This window comes from Mustela nigripes, chromosome 1 (genome assembly GCF_022355385.1).
Source record: "Mustela nigripes isolate SB6536 chromosome 1, MUSNIG.SB6536, whole genome shotgun sequence".
NCBI lineage: Eukaryota > Metazoa > Chordata > Mammalia > Carnivora > Mustelidae > Mustela > Mustela nigripes.
Window position 1 is genome coordinate 63,238,319 of NC_081557.1, and position 25,286 is coordinate 63,263,604.

The 25,286-nt window shown below is 39.2% G+C and overlaps 1 protein-coding gene and 1 pseudogene across 1 annotated transcript in view; one reads left to right on the forward strand and one right to left on the reverse strand.

The window, feature by feature from the left end:
- Positions 1–25,286, reverse strand: part of GRM5 (glutamate metabotropic receptor 5) — a 517,692-nt gene that overhangs the window by 186,258 nt on the left and 306,148 nt on the right. The gene's annotated exons all lie outside the window — the stretch shown is intronic.
- Positions 21,528–23,208, forward strand: LOC132012070 (tigger transposable element-derived protein 1-like; annotated as a pseudogene).

The window sequence follows — 25,286 nt, forward strand, 5'->3', positions numbered from 1 at the left end:
GAGTTTATCTTTTAAAAATGTATGGTTCTTAGATGTTGAAAATATCGCTGCTTGACCACTTAACTCAGCCATCCTCCAAATATGGACTTCCATTATTTCTAAAGTGCAGCCGTCCTACTTGCTTTTAAGACCAAATGCTGACATTCACTCAGAAGAAACTTTTCACACAAGAGCCCATCTCTACTTCGTGTGATCGTATTACTGCTTTGAAAGGCTCTAGGTCAGTATTTTTAGGAAATAACTATGTTAGGGTTTCTTTTACTTTCTTTTCTTTTCTTTTCTTTTTTTTTTTTTTTCAGAATTTTCTCCAGGTCCCAAGTAAGTCTACCTTTTCCCTTTACCAAAGAAGCATTAAGATTCTAACATGGTGACTTCCTCTTCATATTTGAATATTTCCTGGTGGGGTTTTCTGTGTCCTCCAGTTACAATGGTCCTGAAAGAACATATGCAGTTTAGTTTTCAAGTAAACTAAACTCATATCTTTGATAGTTGTGTTACTACGATGACAAGAATGACCCATGATTTGAGAGAAGGGGAAAAAAAAAGGCCGACAGATTATTTGGATATTAAACTACTCAACCTAAGTTACACTTAGGTGAGATGTGTGGTTTAGGTGAAATGGTCATTTATAAGATAGCACTTTGGCAGTCCAAGCCAGACACGCCTCAATCTCATTATGGCATTTGGTATTTAATAATGGAGTCCCTTAGGGCGCCTGGGTGGCTCGGTGTGTTAAAGCCTCTGCCTTCAGCTCAGGTCATGGTCTCAGGGTCATAGGATTGAGCCCCACATTGGGCTCTCTGCTCTGCAGGGAGCCTGCTTCCTCCTTCCTCTCTGCCTGCTTCTCTGCCTACTTGTGATCTCTGTCTGTCAAATAAATAAATAAATAAAATCTTTAAGAAACATGGAGTCCCCCCGAGAAACATATGTGGCATTTCTGATCTTCAGTTTAGTCCTCAGTAAAATGGGTTTTATGTTGCCTATATGATAGTATGCTTGTGAAGTTTTCGTGGGGGTGATGTATATAAAGTACTGGCACAGTATTCTGCATATTTTCCATGCAGTAAGCCTTTAATATGTGTTTGGAATTACTACTTTGAAAGAGAGAAATAGTTAAAAAATATTTGGACTTCATCAAAGTTCTCTCTAAGCTCCAGATTATGGTTACATTTCCTGTCGGATGATTACATACTTTTAAAAGATTCTGAAGAAAGTGATAGTGCATCTCCTTGTGTATGATTTAATTTTTTTCCTCCCAAGCCTGCCAGCTACAATTTAAGCACTTATTCTCTTTTCCATTATTTGTGGATTGGCCCAAGAGCTGATTTATCATATAATTTATGTCTCATGTGTATACAGCATGTAGTGTATATAATTGCTATATATAGTATGTTTATAAAATGCTCATCATGGAATCAAATCCTAAGTCAGCAGTTCTCTTGCAGATGCAGCTGCATCCAAATGACTCTCTCTGGGGAAGGAACTATTTTACTCCCCAATCCCCCACAAGGCCACAGGAAGCCAGGAACTCAAAGAGGAGCTGACAGAGGGCAGTTTTTCTCTGAGGGAGAGCTGCTTTTTCCCAACGGTAATGCCAGCACAACCCTTGTGTTTGGTTCTGTCATTAAGGATTAATGTGCTTTTGCATGGGTTCCCAGAGGAGCATTTTATGTTTTGTGATTCCCTGTGAGAATTAGGATAACACTTTGCAAGTGCCCACTGTTAACCAACAGTAAAACACAAAATAAATGGATAACTGGAGCAGCTGTGTGAAGTCACGTTCCTTCTCTTCCAATGTTGTGTGGTGTGGTGTGCAAGTGAAGCAACAGGGTACGCATTACAGAATAAAGATTTGGTAGAGCTTTTTTTTTTTTTTTTATCTCATATCTACAGACCACATGAATTCCATGTGAACTGAAATTAACATGGGTGAAACTGATCCACAATACATGCAAAATCATGAGTTGATGGGAAAGCACTTTTTTGGGGGGGGTTCTGGCGAGAAATTCATAACTGTCATCAATTTCTTACAGGATCCACAATTCAAAAACTAAGGACCATACTGAATACTCAACCTCAAAATTCATGAAATTCTCTTTGTATGTAAGTAAACTCATTAAATATTTAATCACATTTTGTCTGGACCTGTTTAGATGTGTCTGTCTTGGCATTCCTTCCATCCAGTTATGGCTTTATAATGCTGCTTTATTTTTTATATATTTTTAAAGATAGATTTATTTATTTGTCAGAGAGAGAGAGAGGGAGAGAGAGAGAGATCACAAGTGGGCAGAGCCACAGGCAGAGGGAGAAGCAGGCTCTCTGTTGAGCAGAGAGCCCCAATGTGGGACTTGATACCAGGATCTTGACATCATGATCTGAGCCAAAGACTTGACACTTAACTGACCTAATGACCCAGGCACCTCTGTAACCAAACCCTGAAAGCCATTCTAGACATCTTGTCTCTCACAGGTAATCTAGCAGCTGGTATTGTCAATGTTACTGACTGAATACTTTTCAATTCTCTCCACTTTCTCCAACTCCATGAGCTGAGTGTCATATCATAATCCTTAATCTAAACAACTGCAATGACCCCTTACTTCTCCATCACCACCCAGGCTTGTCCCCCAAGCATCCTCCATAGGGCAGTTGGAGGACCTTTTAAACATGCAAATCTAATTTTCTATTTTCCTGATTAAAATGATCTAGTGAGTTCTTTGGGGGTAAAGACAAAACTCCTGCATGATCTGGCCCTTGCTTACTGATCCCACTCTACTGCACACACCTGTCTATTTTTTCTACTCCAGCCGGAATAACCTTTTAATCCTTCATATGGGCCGTGTCTTTCTCTGCCAAAGGGTCTCAGCATCTAGGGTTCCCTCTACCTTGAGTACTCCTTATTTTCTTCATCCATTCCACACTACTAAAGCTTTGTATCTCCATGCAGTAAGTGTTACCTTTGCAAAACCTTCCATGACATCCATGATTAGGTAATTTCCACTTTTATGCACGTTCACAGAACCACATTTCTTTATTTTAGAACACTAAGTGCAACTGTAAGATTTTATTTACTCTGGGATTATTTGATAAGTGTGAAGTCTCTCAATGGGCAGAACTTTGGTGGATATTCACTTTATGTGAGAACAGAAGTTCCCTGACATAGAATATATATAGATTATTAGTGGCAAGGAATTTAAAGGAAAAAAAAAAAAAAAAAAAAGGAAATCCATATCAACAAGAAGGTCTGGGAAAAGACAAATGTATGAACTTATGGGAGTGTCCAAAGTGTAAAGAACATTATGTAGTATGTTAAAGTTCATCAGAAAGCATCACCATGGAAAGGGCACCAAACAACCACTTGATATAGCCATTCTGTCACGGGCCACTCCATTGCTGACATAATGGGCTCAAGAAGACAGTAGCTATTGGCTATGCATGGATTTCACAGCATGGGCTTTCATTCTCCAAGACTGATCTAGTTAGTTACAATGTGAAAGTCGCTTTAACTCATAAACAAAGAGACCAAGTTCAAGTTCCTCATATGGAACTATTGCTCAAGGAGACTAACCAACTACTTGGGATATGATGTCTGTATTGTACTTCTACGTTGAAAGGGAAAACAATTTATTTTCAGTGATATTAACACATAGTCCAAGTATGGATGTATCTTTCCTGTCCACAGGGCTTCTGTTAGCACCTCTAAATAATGGCTCACAGAGTATTTGATCTACCAATGTGGGATCTTGCATAATGTTGCAGTAGACTAAGGTCCCCACTGATCAGCCAAAGAGGTGTGGTAGCAGTCACATATCTGTGGGATTCGATGATCCTATCACATATTATACCCCCCAGAAACTGCCAGCCATATAGAGCAATGGGACAACATCTTGAAGGCACAACTAAGGTATCAGTTTGGAAACAATGTCCTCCAAAGATGGGATAACATTCTTTAAGATTCAGTGCATCTTTAATCAATGAAGTCATGGTGTATCTTTTGTAGGTAATGTATATTGGCTCAGCAACCAAGGGTGGAACTAGAAGTGGCCCCACTTATCAGCACTCTATGTGTCTCCCTTGGGGTATTTGTGTTTTCCCTCCCCCACACACCTAGGTTCTGTGTCTAGATGTCCTGGCTCTCAAAGAGAGATGCTTTTAACAAGTGATAGCAAGAGTCTCAAAAAATTGTTAGCTTAGCTGCTACTCAGTCATTTTAGATTTATTGAGTGAAGAAAGCAGAAAGCAAGGAAAGAAACCACCATCCTGGCCTGGATAATTGACACAAGTCATCAGGAAGGAAGAGCTGCCAATACATGATGGCCACAATGATAGGGAATAATATGATTTCCACTTGAGTGAATCACTTGAATGTCTTTTGGTACATCCCTGTCCCAAATTAACAGAAAATTAATGAGCGCAGCAGCCACGGACTATAAATGACATAATAACCAGGAGCTCAGACTCCTCAGGGATGAATCTCTGTATCACAACCAGTAGGTAAGCCATCAAAACAAGCATAGCTAAGGATGCATGTAGAAGTGAGGAAATCTAGAACATAAATATACAAATCTAGAATAGGTAGTAGCAGAAGGAAAGAATGACAATAGTATCAGTGAAAGACTCGAGGTCAGTTATGGTTTGTTCCATCAACCTTCCTTTTGTATATTTCCCTAGGAAAAAAGACCAATCAAAATCTTGGAGCAGATATTTCTAGCAGAGCAAACTTAATATATGAAGCCACTAGATCCAAACAGTATAAGAAAAGACTGCAGCAGATACAGGAAAGCTACTTTGTCCAAAATACTCCCATCCACAGGAAAAATTGTGTGATTCATGGGCACAAAGAGAGATGATTTGCTTCAAAAGGGGAAAGCTCTGAAAGTTTATCTAGCTCAAGAGTCCTAAGGATCAGAGAAAGTTCTCCGTTCCAACTGCCTCACATTTCAGCTTCTCTTTCTGTTCAATCCTGCTTTGTTTTATCCTTCACAGTTGTTACCAAGATTCTCTCCAGCAAAGCCCCTACATGCATTTTTCAGATTTGTGGTGTCTGTTTTCCTGGAGACCCAGATATTGTGTTATGATCCCAAGAGGACATTTAGCTACTCTTAAGTATCTTGTATTCACTTGATTTTATGCGGAGGCAATATGTACTTGAGGGTAACTTAAAAGGTTGTTTTGGACAATTTTGTAGGGTCAAAAACCATGTGACTCATTGAATTAAGGCTCACTGATAAGGTGTTATTGGCTGAATTGTGTCCCCTAGAAACTTATATATTGAACTGTGAACCCACAGTACCTATGAATGCCAGTAACGTCTTCTCCACATAGAGCATCAGACGTAGGATGAAACCATTGCATACTCTTCTCCCAAAGCCATTCATAGCTGCTTCTGGCAGAAAAAGCAGCCCAGTATTTAAGTGGAACTGGCTATTTTGAAAATTATTGTTTGAACATTATTATTTGGAAATTATTTCATCCCTGACGCTGTTCAGAAAGATTTAATGGCCTTAAGAGTAAAAGAGAATGAGTGCCTCTGCCTGACCCTTTTGCTCTCCTTCCATCCCTTCCTTTCTCCCATTTATTTAGTCTTTAACTAAAGCACGGAAAAGTCTATTTGCGAAGGGCTGCCCTTGACCTGGGGATGCAACAATGGACAAGACTGACATAGCCTCTTGCTTTCATGGGATGTTTTTCTTCTTATCATTATGCTTTTTTCTGTTCTCTCATAATTACCCTTTCTCAACTACCACAGGAGGAAACTGATTATATATAATTTATTAAGGCTTGTCTACCCTGGGTTGGTGGAATGCATATGTGATCTTATTTCCTTTTGTTTACATAAAGTTCTTCCTCTCTTTGTTTTCTTATTTTAGCAATTTTCTTTCTGTGGATCTTGTACCCTGCCCCCATTTCTAGCCTCAGCATAAACCAGACTACGTATCAAATGCCCAGGAGGTTCCAATGTTGTTATAAGTACATAAGAAACTATGTTTATACATTACAGGTAAGACAGGTAACACAATTACCACCCACATCCTGAAAAAAGCATGTCTGGGGCTCACCTTCCACCTGTGTTCAACATGGGGGTTGTATGAGGTCAGCGGTGGTTCTTTGCTATTTCCTGGCTACACATGAGAATCACCTGGGGGCTCTGAAGACCCATCAGTGCTTGGGCTTCACTCCCAGAGACCTTACTTAAGTGAGCAAGAGTGGCACCTGGGGATTGGTATTTTTAAGAACATCCCAGAGGGTCTTGATTGTAGCCAGGGTAGAGAACCACTGGGCTGGATCATTTCTTTAGGTCTCTTCTAACTTCAACACTTCAGTCACCCCTAAATGTAAACTTTATACAAATAAATGCTAAGAGTATTACTGTGTTGAAGGCTCAAATTACATCTTCACAACGCTAACGTGGTTAACAGGCATTTGTGGTGAGGATTTCCCACCAGTATGGTGAGGATTTTCACATGGGGTTAAGTGATGCTTGCCACTTAACCATCTACTGAAATAACTTTTCTCTCTGCCTCCCACTCATTGCCAACCCACCCTCCAAACACTTGCCAAGAATCACTACTCTTAAAAATCGAATCTGATTGTTTCACTCCTCTCTGAGCCGCACCCCTTCCGTGATTGCTCTTTCCCTCTGGATCAGGTGCAAACTCCTTGGGTCAGTCACAAACTGACCTATAAACTGCCCTCTTCTCCCCACTTAGGATATTCATATATACATACTCTATGTGTGTCAATGTTACTACAGTTTTTAACTTTTTTTTTTTACATACGTTAGCTTAGTGAAGTCTCCTAACAACCCTATGACTTAGACACAGTTGTTCTCCATGTTATCCATTTAGTAAACAAGACCCAGAGAGGTTCAATAACTTCCTAATGACACAGAGCTAGCATTTCAGGCTTTGTCTTCGAAATCTGACACATTGATCCCAAATCCCGGGTTTCTTGACCCCTAAGTTTTGTTATCTCCCTCACATATCCCATCAAGTTTCATTTGTTGTTCTTCTATTATGAATGCTCATCCTTCCCTAGATCCTCAACTATTGATTAATATCTACGGTCCTTAATGAGTCAGCTGAGGCGTTTTCTCTCTGAGAATTAGTTCCTAAGCCCTCACACTGCACTCTACACTGAGTACCTCACCTCTACTGTCCAGGCATCTTGTCTCAACATCTATATCTTGGCATTTACTGCACTATCCTATAATTTTATTTTTATGTATCTCCTTCAAAGTGTGAAATCCTCCTGGGCACCCTGTGAAATCCTCGAGGGCAGGGACTGTGTCTCTTGCCTGTGTACTGTTACCACCCCCCACAGTGGAGAATGAAGTTCCTGACATGGAATGTTTTCTTAGATAAAGTAGCCATATAATTTATCATTTCAACCTATAGGTGAAATAAGCATTATTAACAGTTGTCTAGGGATTATAGATATAAACTTGGATGCATAGTTACTTTATTTTACTGTTTCCTGAGGCAATTTCCCCAGGTCTTAATGATCAAATTCTGACAATACAGATATTGGCTTACCTTTAAGTAAATGTCTTTATTGTACAAGAAGATTGTATAACTTCTCCAAGATATGAGTGCTTATAATTTTACAACATCTATACTTTTGCTTACAGCTAATTTTAAATTAAGAATCAATAGCTATATATAGAACTGGTGTCTCATTAAAGGGAATGGTATTTAGTTAGTGGTGACAAATCATTGGTATTGTTAAGGGAAAACTCAAGAAACTGGTGATCTTGCAGTAAAGTTAACTACTGACTGACATGGTATAGAGGTTGCAGTGTTTGAGGACTGATGATGTTTCTCTCTTTCTCTCATTCCCGCTGGATGAAGACCAAAGAATAATTCTGCAGCTCTTTCTGTGCCTTGTTTCCAAGTCCCTCAAGGGGAAACCAGTGGATAATCTGACTGGTCCTCATTTAGTCATTAACAAGATGGTTACTGGTGCTTGGCAGTCAAGGGTTGACTTCCAGTTCTGCTACCTCTTATCTGTGTGATCCTGGGTAAATTAATTAATGTGCCTCAATTTCCTCATCTATAAAATATGACAAACCTACCTCATCTATTTATCATGTTGATTAAGTTCATATCTAAAACTACTTCAATCAATGCCTGGCATTTGATTATATAGAAGTATATGGCAGATAAAGACATGAGCAGTGTCATTTGGGTGTAAAGGCCATGCACATGTGGAAAGCTCTCTTCTCTTTTCTATGGTCAGCCTGACCATCCCCAATGACCAGCTCTCATATATTACACCCACTTAATAATTCCATCCATATTTGGAAGAGTGTTGCTAGTACTTCGACTTTTCAAATCATGAGGCCTCTGGTAGGTGATACAACCCTGAGGTTTTGATTCAAGCTGAGGAAAAAGGAGGACCTTTAGTCTCAAGTTTCAGCTATATATCAGGAATACTATGGACTGTGGCCCAGTTAATAAAGCAGAGTACTGTAGTACCTGGGTGGCTCAGTCAATTAAGCATCCAGCTTTTGATTTTCGCTCAGGTCATGATCTCAGAGTCCTGGGATTGAGCCCCGCATTGGGCTCCATACTCACCCTGGTGTCTGCTTGAGATTCTCTTTCCCTCTCCCTCTGCCTGTACCCCCACTCAGGTGCTCTCTCACTTTCTCTCAAAATAAATAATAAATACAATCTTTAAAAACAAAACAAAACAGAACAGGCTACTTTATTCTCTGTGCACACATTCCTCGGGATTCTTTGGAGAAGAACATTTTTCCAGTATGGAATTTCAACATTCTTTGTGCCTTTGAACAACTTCCATATATATTCACACTGTAACCCTTTCACAGTGGTACATCAGCACAAAAGAAGTAGCCTGACTGGATATGATTGCTTGTCAACATGTTCAGCAAAGGGTGAGTGTAGATATCAGAACTTCCCAAAGGAGAAGATGCTGACTTATCTGGAAGGACCAGTGAGTGGCCCAAGGAAGGCGAGTGACAAGGAAGGGAGTCACATGGGTAAAGACACAATCAGAGAAGTGATCATGGTCAGCGCCCGTGAAGGTGTGAAGTGTTCTGGGTAGCTGCAGCATGAGAGAGGGATAAAGCAGAGATCCACCGTAAGGCTAAAGGGCTGATTAGAGGTCAGGCTTCTTTCTGATGAGCAAAAAAGAGTCCTTTAACCCGGGTGTGGCAAGCTTGGATTTGCGATGCTGATAGACTTCCATGGACCCCTAGCATGGAAGCAGGCAGGCAATGCCAGTGAGGCCCAGAATGAGGACTGGCTTCCCTGGAAACAGAATCCAAACCTAGTTGTCTTAAGTGAGGGAACCCAAATAATGCCCTAGAGAGGAGGCTACCTTAGTGTCATCCTGACCAATCACAGCAGAAACCAGCACGAACCCACCACACCGGATCCTGGGCTGTCAGCTCAAACTCTAAAGCCACAGAGGCTGTGTTTCTGTGACTGTTTCCAGGCAAGCCTGTGCTGCTGGCATGTGCCCTGGGGGCAAATTTAGCTGGGTTCTGAATGTGTGAATGCCCCATTATAGCTGAATGTCTGAAAATCTCTCTTCACAAACATGCCCTGAACAAACAGAATCTGTTCTCAATAGGAAATAACTGTGCCACTGGAGTTGGCACGGCAAAGTTGGAAAGCGAGCTAGGTACAGCCCCGCTGCCTATTGAGCTGCCTCTTCCAGTTTCTTGCTAAAGGCCCCTTGGCTTCTCTCTTCACCACAAACCAGAGGGGAAATGCTGTGCATTCACATTCACAACTCCAATTGTTTCCAATTAAACTGCCCCAGGAGCTGAATTAACCTCAGCTAAACGTTTCTCAGTATTGTGGCACTCTGCAATTGAGAGGTTTCAACCAAGATTCCCTAAGGACAGGCATTATTTCTTCCTCTGCTCCAGAAGAAAGCACTTGCAAAGTTGCAATTGTGTTCCCCACAGAAAGTGTTGTTTTGTTTGGTTTCATGAAACTGGTGGGTGGGAAGAACATTCTGGCAACAAAATAGAAAAAAAGGTCTAGAGAAGAATAGTCTCCAGCACATCCCTGAAAGAGTTGTATTGAAGTTCCTTTTATTCTTAGGCCCTGATTGAAACTTCTGCTAAGCAGGTGACCATGCTGGCCTTGGCTGCTAACAGGAGCCCAAGAAAGGAGGTAATAATAGGACATGGATTGCCACCAACCTGAGATTAAATCATGGCTTTGTCACATACTGCTTGTAGCAAATTAGACAAGTCACTTAAGTTACCCCAGCGCATTTTCTCCACCCGCACAGAAGAAGTGTAGTTGAAAATGTAGCATGCTATTATAAATTGCTTTGCAAAATATAATGAGCTCCTCAACTCTAAAGGCTCAAAATTGTTTAATAAAAGTTTGAAGAACATAGTCTTTCTTTGGCTTCTGGTTTCATTAATTTATTAAAAAATAATTGAAACCTTTTCAGAATAATCCCCCAGAAGAGGAGCCCACCAGAGGAATAAATAACACAACCTCACTCTTACCTCCCTTGAACTTCTTGTTCCAGCCTCCTAGTGGCTGAATCCAAAGGCAAAAGAGCCCACTATGAAGTCCACATGTGTTAGCTCCCAGGGTGCTGGGTCAGACTGAGAAGAGACAATTGTGAATGGGAAGTGGCAACTGCAAGGGATGTTCCTAAGAGAATGTGTCTTTAATTTAAAGGCAGTTGACGCTTTCAGCCTTAGAACCCTTTGCCTAAATAAAGCTCCCCTGGTTCTCATACTGATGTACACTTCTCCAGGACATGTGCTTTAGGTTCTGAGTCCTTGGATTTACAACCTGGACCTACAACTTGTTAGCTCTATGACTGTGAGCAACTTGTTTAAACTCTCAGTTTTCTCATCTATCAAATGAGAATCATAGGAGTAACTTTTGATTGGGACTACTGAAGGGATTAAATGTCATCTTTCACTTAAAACATTTAGAAGAGTGTCTGGCAAATAGATGGTATCAAAAAAACACTTACTCTCCTAATTCATACTAGTGACATTTCAAAGAATGAAGAAGCAAAGTTTAGAGACTTTTCCAAAAAGTCACACAACTAGTCAGTGTCGAACTGAGGGAGAGAGATTATAACCCATCGAGTCCAGTAACAGTAATCTGCACTTTCCTGTAAACTTCCTGAGGGCAAAGATTAGATCTTAATCATTTTGCATTCAAGAAGCCATCATAGTACACAACTTTTGCTCAGTAAATATTGGATGAATGAGTATATAAAGCACTGCGACAGAGATACAGAACTAATTATTGAAGGAGAGAGGAAAGTTGCCCTTGCTAGCCTAAAATTCTTCTCTATCGTCCTATATAAATGGTTCTACAAATAATAAAATGTAAATTGCCTTCTTCAAGAAGGTACTGAGATTTAGTAATAAATTATAAACAACTGATACATTATATGACTGTTCTGAGGTCTGTTACTTTGGTCGAAATATTTGAGTGATCACTTCTGAAGTCCCCTCCCCCATATCATATATATTAGGAGAGGTGGTCTATAGCTTGTAGGAACTCATTAGAACCAACATTCTCCAAGGCTAGGGTTTTTGCTATTGTTTTATGTAGGAATTGATGCATTATTCAATGTGCTTTATTCATTTAATCTCGTATTGACTATAGGGATAGCCTGGGGCTTCTCTGGGAAAATTGAGACTATAAGAGTATAATCAAGAGTCGTGACCTTAACATCTCACTTGCATGGGAGGTAAGACAGGATTCTTAAATAACCGAGGTAACTTAGTCATCTTGGGATAGAATGGTCTTAGAATAAATCTTCTTCATAGTTTGATGTCAATAAATCCATAAGGAAAAACAGACTAAGAGTTAGAAGACTTGGGTCATATCATTGACAGTTGGTTGGCTAGGGCAATTTCACTAAACTGTAAAATAAAAATAATAACCTCCTTTGTTACCCTCTCAGGAACATCATTGAATCAGGTGCAATTTTTATCCTGTCCATGCTGTGAATAATATAAAGAACAATACAAAACCCAAAAGTTATTATCTTTCTGTTTGTAAGACATTGTTTTCCCTATTTGGTGCCTTTGGTATTCACCAAGGGCTTCTTTCTTCCATTTGCCCAATGTTTGCCTCTATGTCTGGGTATAGAAGGGCCTTAGTGCAGAAAAAAGGAATGCCTGCCTTCCCTTCCCTTCTAGATTTGGGGAGATCGTAGCAGATTATAACAAAATTTTGGAACACTCACAGTTTTCAACTGCATTCCAGAAAGCATAGTGTCACACTGTACCTCTAATTCACTTTGAACATTTAGTCAAAATAAATATTTACTAAACAGGTGCTAAGAGCCAGGTTCTGTGTTGGTCAAGTGGTTTCTAAATAAATATTAATAAAAATGTCCTCTTTCCTAAGAGAGTTCATGGTTTATTATAGAAAAGTGAAGGGATTAACAGTAAGAGCTTTGGGTAAGTAACTGGATCCTCTTTCCCCAAGCCTCTGTTTTTGACATGTGTTAAATAGAGATAATTGCATCTACCACTTAAGGTTGCTGTGAAGATGAAAGAATCTTGATAATTATAGAGCTTTGAGCACAGTGTCTGTCACATAAGTGCTCAGCCAGTGATGGCTGTTTTTCTTAGGGAAGGCAAGTGCAGAAACAGATCTTGCTGTGCCATTTGCTACCCAGTGACAGAACAGAGGTGTCTTTACCCGTTTCCTTTCAATGTCCAGGAGTACAGACACTTTTTGCTGTATAATCAAATACTAAAATGTCAGAGACATGAATATGATGTTATAAATGTTCCACAGAAGGAATAAGACTAGTCTTTTTCTCCAGGAGGAAGTAAGCAATTTCACCTCTGCAGGCTTGGGTAACCTGGCTCAGGCACTCTGGGCCTTCTTTGGAGACTAAAATTCATTGTGGGCTTTAAATGTTAAAATGCTATAGGAGATGCTCAGGTCATGATCCCAGAGTCCTGGGATCGAGACTCACATCAGGCTCTCCGCTCAGCAAGGAGCCTGCTTCTCTCTCTCTCTCTGCCTGCCTCTCTGCCTACTTGTGATCTCTCTCTGTCAAATAAATAAATAAAACCTTTAAAAAAATTTTAAAAATGCTATAGGAGAAAAACATTTCCAATTTTTCCTAAAAATAGCCCCAAATTGTTGACCGTTCTTCATGAAAATGAATAAACCAGATTTTTTTTTTTCTGTTGAAAACAGTACATTTTTAAAAGACAGTAACAGGAAAAAGATTGACACTGTGAAATTTTAAGATCTTATGGCCTATAATCAACTTATCAAAGATATATTTTTTAGTTTTCAAGTAGGTGGATATTTTTTGTGTGTCAAATATGGATTTTAATTTTCACCTCTTTCAATCATGGTGGTTGATTTGATATGGACTTATGGGTTTTGCTTTGCAGTTTCAGTTAACCAGTGAAAGAGAGGCATAGACAATGAATTCTGGAGAATTCTAGAAGTTAGAGGAGCTGCCATGGGCTACAGAGAGGCTGTGGAAGATTTTCAAAAGGATGCAGGCTGTGAACTGGGTTTTTAATGAACTATCAGAATACGGTGTGTAGAGGCTGAGGGATAGGAAGGTTTCTCAGAGAGCAGATTAGGTGAGCCTAATGTTAGAAATGCATGGAAATGGTGGGCTGGGAGTGTCAGCTACAAAGTCAGCTTCAAAAACGACCATGCACAAATTTGGGAGCACTTATTCATTTAGGGTAAAAATGGAAGAGAATTATTTTGATGGAGACATTCTGGGAAACAGCAATAGAAATCTGGACTATGTCTTGCAGCTCACAGGTCTGGCCATATAGCATGGAAGAGTCTGGCAGTTTTGCAAATCGCTGGAATCCCTTCCTCAAGGCATAGCTGCACCTTGATCCCACCTAGGTGGTAATCACTTAGCCTCTGCTGCTTGCAAGTGGATCTACAGTTTCTTCTTAAAGTTCTCAAGTAATCAGTGCAAGGGAGTCTCATGTACACAAGAATGAGACAGATGTATGTTTCCTGTTGGTATAGATGAGAGTGTCTATAGTACAGCTGTGTCTAGACCTCTATAAAGACATGACTCCTTGCTTCTCCCTGGGACCCGTCATGAGGAAAAATCCCCAGAGACCATAAATTCCACTAGTTCTGCATGAAAGAAAAAACGTCAGTACAAGTTAAGGAACTTTTTTGGATCCCAGCTTATGCCTGATTTTTCTTCAGAATTAGAAGTGTTTCTAAAATGGGACATTTGAAAGAATTATTTTCCCAACTATATTTTGGGGTGTGTATGTATCACTTGAAAAGAATCAAAGGTGGGGAAAACAATTAACACTTAGGGAAGGCTTGGAAATATACAAAGCCTTTATGTACATTTCACCTTCGTAATAATCCTCTGAAATAGAGTTATACCTTATAGAGTAAAAGCATCGCCAGGACAGTAGTTTTCTGTTTTATTCCCCCAAGTGCTTAAAATAGTACCTGTCATATGCTAGATGCTCAAGAAATATTTGTGAAATAAAAATGAATTGAGTTGAATCTTGTCAATGAAGAAATAGTAATAAAGAACAATTAAGTCTATATCCCAGGACTGCGGAGCTATTAAAGGCAAGCATGGTACATATAGGAAGATCTGAGAATAGTTTTATCTTGACTGTAAGACACAGGATTTGTCAACTACATCACAATATCTCTCCGTGATGACATTTGTATGTAAGAAAAAAAACAAACAAACTACACAATTCTCAGTAAGGTGGATGTTACTAATTTAGAGTGGAATTTATCTAGGAAACAGGTATTGCTTCTGGTCCTTCCTGGATTATTCTACAGTTGAATCCTCCCTAATTCAGAATGGGGAGAGATTTTACCTGAATATTGGTAAGCTGCCTTAAATCCTTTTTGGAACAAGAATGAGTAAACAGAAATACAAATAATGCTGAGGATACACTGTGGTCTCATTATCACTTCAACAGTTATTTACTAAGTGCCCACTCTGGAATTTTGCTTTGGGTATGTAGCCTCAGGGATCATGGACACAGCAGAGAAAGGATACAATTCCTGCCTGAAGTAGCACTCAGCTTTATTCTAGGTGGGAAGAGTCAAATCAGTGTTTCCTAAACCTGGTTGCATATAAGAATAACCCGTGGATCTTGTTAAAAATACAGAATTAAACTATCTGGGGTTGAGTCTGAGAATTTTTGTTTTATCAACAGCCTCAGATCATTCTGATTCACAGCCACAATTAGGAAACACTGAATTAGATGCACACTCAAATCCTTTCCAGCTTTGGAATTTTGTGATTTTTCTATTATTCTACAAGTGGCCTACAAAAATAGAGAGGGAAAAAAAATTGGTATATGTTTCTGCCAGCAGAGCATTGTTCTGAGAGGGAATGCTAGAGTGAAAAGGATGGGAGTTTTTAGAAAGGATGAAGTTTGGTCTAGAAAGTCATGGGCAGTGCTGGGTCAGCAGCAGCCTAAGCCTTGAGTGACTTAGGCCAGAGGTAGATTGCCTAGGCAATTCAGGTTTGGTATTCAATTCAGGGTGTGAGTTGGACTGATTATGGAAACTAAGCCAGCCTACTTGCTTGCATTTTTATTCTTTCCTATTTAGAAAAACAGCAAATTATTATGTATGTCCGTGCCTTACTAGCAAAGCTACACAATGCAACTGCTTCCTTCCTTTAAAGGAAAAGGGCTCCATACAAAAACGGCCTTCTCTAGACCGAGACATTTAAACAGGAATCAGCTCTTTACCACAGAAAACCAGGATTAGTGACTACTGAGGGTTATATATTAAAAAAAATTCTGTTAATCTTTGTGTACGTTAAGATTACTTTATAAGCACTGAAAGATCGGAAAAATAGTTAATACTTTACTATATACAATAATAACATTTATTAATATTGTTAATGAGTATAGTAGTTAACATTTATTTATTGTTTAATATTCCCAGGCACTATATTTTGAAACATTCTCCACAATTGATTTAATTTTCATAACAACTTTATAAACTAGATCCCTTTTTAAATTCCATTTTACTGATGAAGAAATTGAGGTTTATAGAGATTGAGTTCCTTGAAACATCCAGCTGACAAGTTCAAGGCAAAAACTCCAGCCTACTTCTATTTGAATCCTCAGCCCATGTTTTTAAAAACTATATTAAATAAGCTAAGTAAATAAAACAGATCTTTCCATACAATAGAATATTGTTCTCTAGCTGTTAAGTTGTGTTTTTGAAAATATTCAAAGGCATGTGAAGATGTTTATGGCATAGTCATAGGTATATATGACACATATTAAGGAAATATACATACATACATATTTAGGAAAAGGTTTGAAGAAAATATGTAAAAATGTTAACATTTTTCTCTAGGTGGTTGAATTATAGATGTATATTGTGTTGTACCCAATACTTCTCCATTTTTAAAATATTTTCTATAATAAATATTTATAGTTTGAAGGGTACTTGTGTGTTATTAATTAAAATAAAAACTTGTGGGCACATGAGTGGCTCAGTCAGTCAAATGTCTGCCTTCAGCTCAGATGATAAATCCAGGGTCCTGGGATAGCATCCCATGTTGGGCTCCTGATCAGCGAAAAGTCTTCTTCTTTCTCTCCCTCTGCCCCTCCTCCCCGCTTGTGTGCACTCTCTCTCCCTCTCATAAATAAATAAAAATCTTATAAGGTAAAATAAAATAAAATAAAACCTTTTAGTGTATTAGAAAGATTATAAGGAAATTTATCAAAATATTGAAAAGGCTCTTATTTAGGCAAAAGAACTATGAACACTCAAAAATGTCACTTAAAAAATAATTTCTAAAGGCTCCTCATAGAAAATATTTTTAAAAATCCAAATACCTTAGTTATCATACCAGATTTTTATAATCTAGCCCTTGGTCTCTTTCCAGATAACATTTATCTTTCCAGAAAGATTTATAATCTTTCAAGACTTAATCCCTAGAACTCTCTGTAAGATCTATTCTACTTTCTGGTTTTACCAAAACCTTTGAGGGTGACATGACTTATTTCTTCATATGTCAATCTCTGTCCATATGGTTCCTGGAATCACTGGACTGCAGCCTTTTTGAGGCTGAGGTTCCTATTGTCTTAATCCCCTGTATTCAAGGTACCTAACATGGTACTCTTGACCCAGGAAGCCTTCCGTACATACTGGTTGAGTCAATAGAGTGGGTAGGTCCAGACTTTACGGCCAGTTCAAATGGAAGAGTAGTGTGTGGGTTTCATATTCACCCTATGCATTTGTTTGAAAGTCTGACAGTAGAAATACATTCACTTACTAGTTTTGTAATTTGAAATACAGAGATGAAAAAACATGTTTCATGTCATTTTTCTTGACAGCAAAGAAAAGGTTAGCTGTTATTAGTAGCCATTATCATCTTTTCTTTTTTTTAAAGATCTTATTTATTTATTTGTCAGAGAGAGAGCGAGCACAGGCAGGCAGAGGCAGACAGAGAGAGAGAGGGAGGAAGCAGGCTCCCTGCTGAGCAAGGAGCCCGATGTGGGACTCGATCCCAGGACCCTGGGATCATGACCTGAGCCAAAGGCAGGCACTTAACCAACTGAGCCACCCAGGCGTCCTGCCATTATCATCTTTTAATTCTCTATTCAATATCAGCTCTTTCCTAAAACATCCCTGTATTCCCCTTAGGCTCAGTTAATTTCTCTACCTTCTTATTGTTCATTTTGCTTTTTATGTCTCTGTACCTACATATTTACTACATTGAAATCATTTATTTCTGTTTTCCCTATGTGATATGAGGCAGAGCATAGCATCTAATTCACTTTTATACTCTAAGAGCTTAACTCATAGTATACATTTGTTTAGGACTGAACATGCACAGGGCTCCTTTTCTCAAATAACTGACAGACTCTGTGAAAGACATCACTAAGAAGACAACATCTGACTGAATTCCTCTTCTCCTTCCAGTTGTTACCCCCTTGCCCTACCCAGTGAACCATACCCAGCCCACCTGCCTAAAATGACCTCATCCCATCCCATCCTTTGTCCAACACACTCTATTCCCCTTCCCTGAAACATTTTTCTCCTTAGTACTAAGATACTAACAGAGAGTACTTAGTTAGTACTTAGTCATAACATACTAACATATAGTTTACTTATCTATCTCTTTGTTATTTTTTTCTCCTCACCAAAATGTAAGCTCCATGAAGACAGAGATAGGTGTCTGGTGTGTTCACTGCTATATCCCTCAAGTCTAAAATAGGCTCAGATGTACAGGCAATATCCGACTGATATTTGTTGAATAAATGAATGCCATGTACAAAACTATGGAGGCACGCACAGAAGGTGTTCTTTGGTGGATGGAGTGCTCTACAGTACAAAATCAAAGCCTTTTTCTCAAATATTGTTTTGATGACCAATGAGTAGCAGTGAACCTAAGATAATACTCCAGAGAGAGCTTCGAGTGGGAGTCATTTATATTGACTGATGAGTGCAGATCTAACAGGATCTTAACTGTCCCTAGCAGATAATTAAGTGAAGGGAAAGGTGAGCATCCTTTCATAAAACAGGAGTAATTTATGAAGCTGTTACCCTCGGCCTCTGCTACAAAGTGCTTGAATGAGTACCTACCTGCCAGTCTGCTATCCCCCTTAAAAATTGCTCAGGACCCTGCCTCTCCCGCAACCTACTGGGTGAAGAAGGCTATAACATTTTACCCCACAAATGGTAACCAAAGTAGTCTTAACTTTAAACATACTTGCCACAAGTATAACTAGATACTCATCCTAGCCAGGGTTCAGTCCCAACAAAGTCCCTTTTAGAGCAGCATGCGACACCATAGTAGAAGTTCTTCCACGCATCCCACCAGGATAATGGAGTGAGCAATAGTGCCGTTAAGTAGCTGAGGTAATTTACTGACAGCCTTGACAAAAGATTGGGAGCAAGAACAAAAGATACGTTTTGTTTTAGAATATTTGCTGTCCCTTGTCCCATTTTCCTTTAGGCAACATGAAGTGAGTATAATGTGTTGTTTACTCAGATCTTTTCTAGTTTTACTTAATAAAATCAGACTGTCTGGTATAGAATACCATGGGTATTCTTTTCTCCATAATGGGGATACATATCTGGTTTCTCCAAAATTAAGTCAACATGCTGTAAAAGAGTTAAAAAGGATGCTGGAGAGCACCTTTCCATGTAACTTAGAAGAAAATAAAAATAAAAATTATCACCTGTCCTCTCCAAAGACCACTTCTGTGGACTCAGACTCACGCCGTGTTTGTATGACAACTGTTGTCAGGAATGTTTGCGTGTGCGGTGGAGGGGGCGGGGACGGACCATGTTCAGCTTACACTACCTAGCTCAAAACCAGTCCCAGCTGGCAGTGACAAGTATTCAGTGATTTATACAACTCTCAGATGTGTTTTTCCAGAAGTAGAAACAAATATACCTGATTCATACAGGGGAGCCGTGATGTAGCCATTTGATATGTGGATTCAAATCAAGGCATTTCCACTATTACTACCTGCGTGAACTTAAGCACCATTCTTAATCTTTCTAAAACTTACTCCCTTCGGTTATAGATTTCGTAATAACAGAACCTTAGGATAGGATTACTGGAAAGGTTAAATGGGAGAACACATGTAAAACCTTTAACCTCTTGCCTGTGACACAGAAACAGAATAATTGTTACCTATAATAATATTTTCATTATTCAAAGAGCAGCTAACTTTCTGTCTTTCTAGAAACAGAGTATTTTGGTGGGACTATGGGACTGAGAAGTGTCCACAGAAGAGGTCGCATCTGATCATTATGGTCACCTCCACAATATTTGGGGATCTGAACACAAGAATGCATGGCTTCATATTTTCTTGATTTTATTGACTGAGAAATACAGAATGAGGGACTATTCAAAAGTAGACAAGCATGTTTAATGCATGTTAGCAACAAAAACACCTTTAAGTTTTCTGATTAGAACATTCTCTTTCATTGTAAGTGGCACTAATCATGTATACTTTATTACTGTTATGTACCCGTAATTATTCCAAACACCAATAAACCTCTCCAGAATCAAACTGTTACAAATGCACAGTCACATCTTGATTTGGGGCCATCCAAGTAACTAACAGTTTGTTGGAAATGAGTCCAAAGCATCTATCTGTGAAGTCTCTGTCTGTAATGAAATTTTTATGCTTCTGAGGTTAATATAGAAAGAATGTCCTATTGTACCAAGATCTTCGAATAAGTGAAAAGAAATTGACAAAAAAGGGCAGCTTTTGTTCTCCACAATACTGGATGCAAATGTGAAAGACTGTTCACTTTTATGAAGACACACCTCATTGCTTCCTAATTTCTTCCCAGAAAAACAGACTGGGGATGTAAGGTGTGACTGAATGACTAGTGATATCTAATTATCACAAGCTGAACACATGGCCTGTCACTGAGTATTGGGTCAATTCACATTTCTAAATTAATTAGCAAAGCAATGAGAAGAAAATATCAAATGACTGAACATACTTTTGGTCCACATTTAGCCAAGATTACAGGCATTGCTGAGAATCGCTAACAACACCTGTGCATTTAACCTGTAACCATACTTGGCATTGTATTCGCACCCTTCTTTGGTTTTGGCCTTTTGGGGGTGATGGGGAAGGTAGAAAAGCAGAACGGTATTAATAAACTTGTAAGACTGTGAATTTGAGTTGATATCACTGTGGAGAAAGCCCAGCCCCATTTTTAGCTTATTGGGAAATCTCCTGAGATTCTGACACAGCTCCATCCTACCCCGGGCCCTTGCTGTGTCTGTCATTTGGACATATCTCTAAGTGATGAGCTGAGGGAAAACCCAGAAATGAGAGGAATCACTTCATGGTGACTTTTGTATTTCTCAAAAACTGTAACATGCAGAATGCTCAGTGCAGCTGCTTCTGTTCCTCAATCCCTCACATTTGTTGGGAGGCAGTGGCACAAAAAATTCTCTCTGCACTAAAGACCAGGGAGATCCTTGGCAAAAAGCCAAAGATATCCCATTGTGTGCTGTATAAAAGAAATAGTCTGTTTAGTTTGAGCTTTCTAGTAATTCATGGGTATGGCATGATTTATTGATTTTTTAAGTTCACAGACTTTATTGTTTTAGAGCAGTTTTAGGTTACAGAAAAATTTATCAGAAAGAACAGATATACCCATTTTATTGTACTTGGCTTTATTACTTTGCGTTGTTTATTGTGTTTTCTGCAAATTAAACATTTGTGGCAGCGCTGCATTGAGCAAGTCAATTGGCGCCCTTTTCCAGTAGCGTTTGCTCACTTCACATCTCTGTGTCACATTTAAGTCATTCTCACGCTATTTCAGACTTTTTCATTATTGTGTTTGTCATGGTGATCTGTGATCAGTGACCTTTGATGTTGCTACTGTCATTGTTCTGGAGTGCCAAAAACCGTGCCCATAAAAGACAAAGAATTCAACCAAAAAATGTGTTTGTTCTGACTTTTCCACCAGCTGGCCATTCCTCCACCTCCCTCCCTCCCTCTCCTTGGGCTTCCTTATTCCCCAAAACAGAATAATCTTGAAATTAAGCCAATTAATAATTCTATAATGCCCTCTAAGTGTTCAAGTGAAAGGAAGGGTCACACATCCCTCACTTTAAGTCAAAAGCTTGAAACGATTAAGCTTCATGTGGAACGCATGTTGAAACCAAAGACAGGCCGAAAGCAAAGTCTCTCGTGCCATATAGATTGCGGAGTTGTGGATGCAAATGAAAAGTTCTTGAAGGAGATTAAAAGTGCTACCCCAGTGGACACACACATAACAAGAAAGGGAAGCATCCTCAACACTGATAAGGAGAAAGTCTGAGTGGTCTGGAAAGATCAAACTAGCCACAACATTCCCTTAAGCCAAAGTCTAATCTAGAGCAGGGTCCTAACTCTCTTCAATTCTGTGAAGGTGAGAGGGTGAGGAAGCTGCAGAAGAAAGGTGTTCATGTATTTAAAGGAGAGAAGCCGCCTCTATAACTTAGACGTTCAAGATGAAGCAGTAAGGCTGATGTAGAAGCTGCAGCAAGTTATCCAGAAGATCTAGCTGAGATAATTCATGAAGGTGGTTACACTAAACAACAGATTTTCAATGTAGATGAAACAGCCTGCTATTGGAAGAAGATGCATCTAGGACTTTCAGAGTTAGAGAGAAGTCAGTGTCTGGCTTCAAAGCCTGAAGGGGCAGGCTGACTCTCCTCTTAGGGGCTAATGTCGCTGGTGACTTTCACTTAAAGCCAATGCTCATTTACCATCCTGAAAATCCTAGGGCCCTTCAGAATGATGCTAAATCGATGCTGCCTGTGCTCTATCAGTGGAACAACAAAACCTGGATAACCGCATATCTGTTTGCAATATGGCTTACTGAATATTTTAAGCCCACTGTTGGCACCCACTGCTCAGAAAAAATTCTTCCTTTCAGAACATTACTGCTCATTGACAATGCACTAGGTCACCCAAGAACTCTGATGGAGATGTACACCATTGATGTTGTTTTCATGCCTGCCAACACAATATCCATTTGCAGCTTATGGATCAATAAGTAATTTCAACTTTTAAGTCTTATTATTTAAGAAATATGTGTTGTAAGGCTATAGCTGCCATAGACAGTGATTCCGTTGATGGATCTGGGCAAAGCCAGTTGAAAATCTGGAAAGGAGACACTGTTCTAGATGTCATGAAGATCATTCGTGATTCATGGGGAGAAGACAAAATATCAGCATGAAGAGGAGTTTGGAAGTAGATTGCAACCCTCATGGATGATTGTGAGATGTTCAAGACTTCAGTGGAAGAAGCAACTGCAGATGTGTCACAGAGAACTAGAGTTAGAAGTGGAGCCTGAAGATGGGACTCAACTGGTGTGATCTCATGTTAAAACTTTAATGGATGAAAAGATGCTTCATATGGTTGAACAGAGTAAATGGTCACTTGAGATGGAATGTCCTCCTGGTGAAGATGCTGGGAAGGCTGCTTAATGGACAATGGAAACATTTAGGATATTACATACACTTTGTAAATCAGTGGAAGTGTTTGAGAGAATTGACTTCAATTTTGAAAGTTCTACTGTAGATGAAATGCTATCAAGCAGCTTCACAGACTACACAGAAATCATCTGTGAAAGGAAGAGTCAATCAGTGCAGCAAACTACATTGCTGTCTTACTTAAACTGCCACAGCCACCCAACCTTCACCCTGACCCCTTAGCGGCCATCAACACCAAGGCAAGACCTAGCAAAGAGATTATGACTGGCTGAAAGCTCGGATGATGCTTAGAATTTTTAACAATAAAGTAGTTTTAAATTAAGGTATGTATTTTTTATACACAATGCTATTGCACCCTTAACAGACTACAGTATAGTGCAAACCTTTTATGCATCATGAAAAAAAATTCATCTGACTCACTTTATTGCAATATTTGCTTTAGTGAAGTATTCATTTTACTGCTGTGGTCTGGAAACAAACCTGAAATATCTTTGAAGCATGCCTGCATAGAGTTCTTATGCACCACCTCATGCTACTCTCAGTGTCCCCTGTTATTAACATACTGCATTCATGTAGTACACTTGTTGCAACCAAAGAACCAATATTAACAAATTATTATTGACAAGAGTTCATAGATTATGTTAGACTTCACCCTTTGTATTGTACATTGTGTGGGTTTTGACAAATGTAGAACATGTACTCTGTGATCATGTAGTATAGAATAGCTTTATGGTACAGAATAGTTTCACTATCCTAAAACTCCCCTGTATTCTACCCATTCATCTTCTTCCCAAGCCCCTAAAACTGTTGGCAAGCCCTGATGTTTTTATGGTTTCCATAGTTTTGCCTTTTACACCATGTTATATAGCTGGAGTCATACAGAATGGAGCCTTTTCAGATTCACTCATTGTGCTTAGCAAGAGGCTTTCAAGGTTTCTCCGTGGGTTTTCAGAGTTTGATGGTTTATTTCTTTTCATTATTAAATACTATTGTATGTACCCCAGTTTGTGTATCCACTCACCCACTGAAAGGCATCATGGTTGCCTCCAAGTTTGGGTAATATGACTAAAGCTTCTGTAAACATCTGTGTGCAGGTTTTGGTGTGAACATAAGTTTTCAATTCATTTGGGTAAATATCAAGGAGTGTGATTGCTGGATTATACGGCAAGAGTATTTTTAGCTTTGCAAGAAACTGTTAAACTGTCTTCCAAAGTGGCTGGACCATTTTGCATTCTCACCAGCACAGAATGAGAGTCCCTGTTGCTCCTTGCTTTTTTCTTGCTTGTCTCTCCAATCAAGTGGTTGTTAGCGTTGAAGGAGTCATTAAGCTACATGAATTCTAAAAAAGACATGGGGAATATCCAAAAATTCAGGCAACTAGGTAACAAACAACTGTTCAGTGTGGAGCATCCTTTGCCTGTGATCTCTGACATTCTGAGCTGCAGTTCCCCTGTGAGTAGTATCTCCAGGTCCCTCCAGCCCTGCAGTCACAACCCCCATCTTGGCCAAGATCAAAGCATTCTACTTGAACCACATGTCTGCTCTTCTAGTACCTATTATAACTCTTTACTCACTTGGTAGCCAGAGTGAGCATTTTAAAATGCAAATCCTAACCTAAACACTTTCAAGAGATAGTTCAAAAAAAATTTTTTTTTTTTTTAGATGGTGGGGAGAGAGAGCATCTAAGATAAATCCACTTAGAGCAATGCCAGACATGGCGCTTGATTCCACAAGCCCAAGATCATGACCTGAGCTAAAATCAAGAGTAGAGAGCCTAACCCACTGAGCCACCCAGCACCCTGACAGTTCAGTTTCTTAATACAATGTAGGAGGCCCTTGCACATGTTGGTAACTACCTATATCTCCCCATCCACCTCTGACCACTTGGCTGCTCAGTTCTGAGCATTTCTACTGGCTATCTCTGTCTTTCATAAAAATATTGAATTGCTAACCCACCACAAAGACTAAGCACATGACATTCCTTTGTGTAGGATGTCCATTCCCTCTGCTCTTCACCTGTTGAAATCCTATTCATTTTCAGGTCTCCACTGAAATGATCTTTCCTCAGGAGACCTTCTCGGGTAAGCTGCTCATCTTGGCCCTAAAGTTACTGGCTTCTCAATACCCCATATTATTTCTTCACAGTGTCTCCCAAAATTGTTAGTTTATAATTAACTATTTGATATTTATTTCCTTCTCTAGATAGTATGTTTTATGAGGGTAGGGTTACTTTATTCTCAGAATCATAATGTGACTGAGTATTGCAAGAAATCAATGAATACTTAGTGAATGGATGAATAATAAACATATAAATATTATACTTCCAGATGGTAATTACTGAG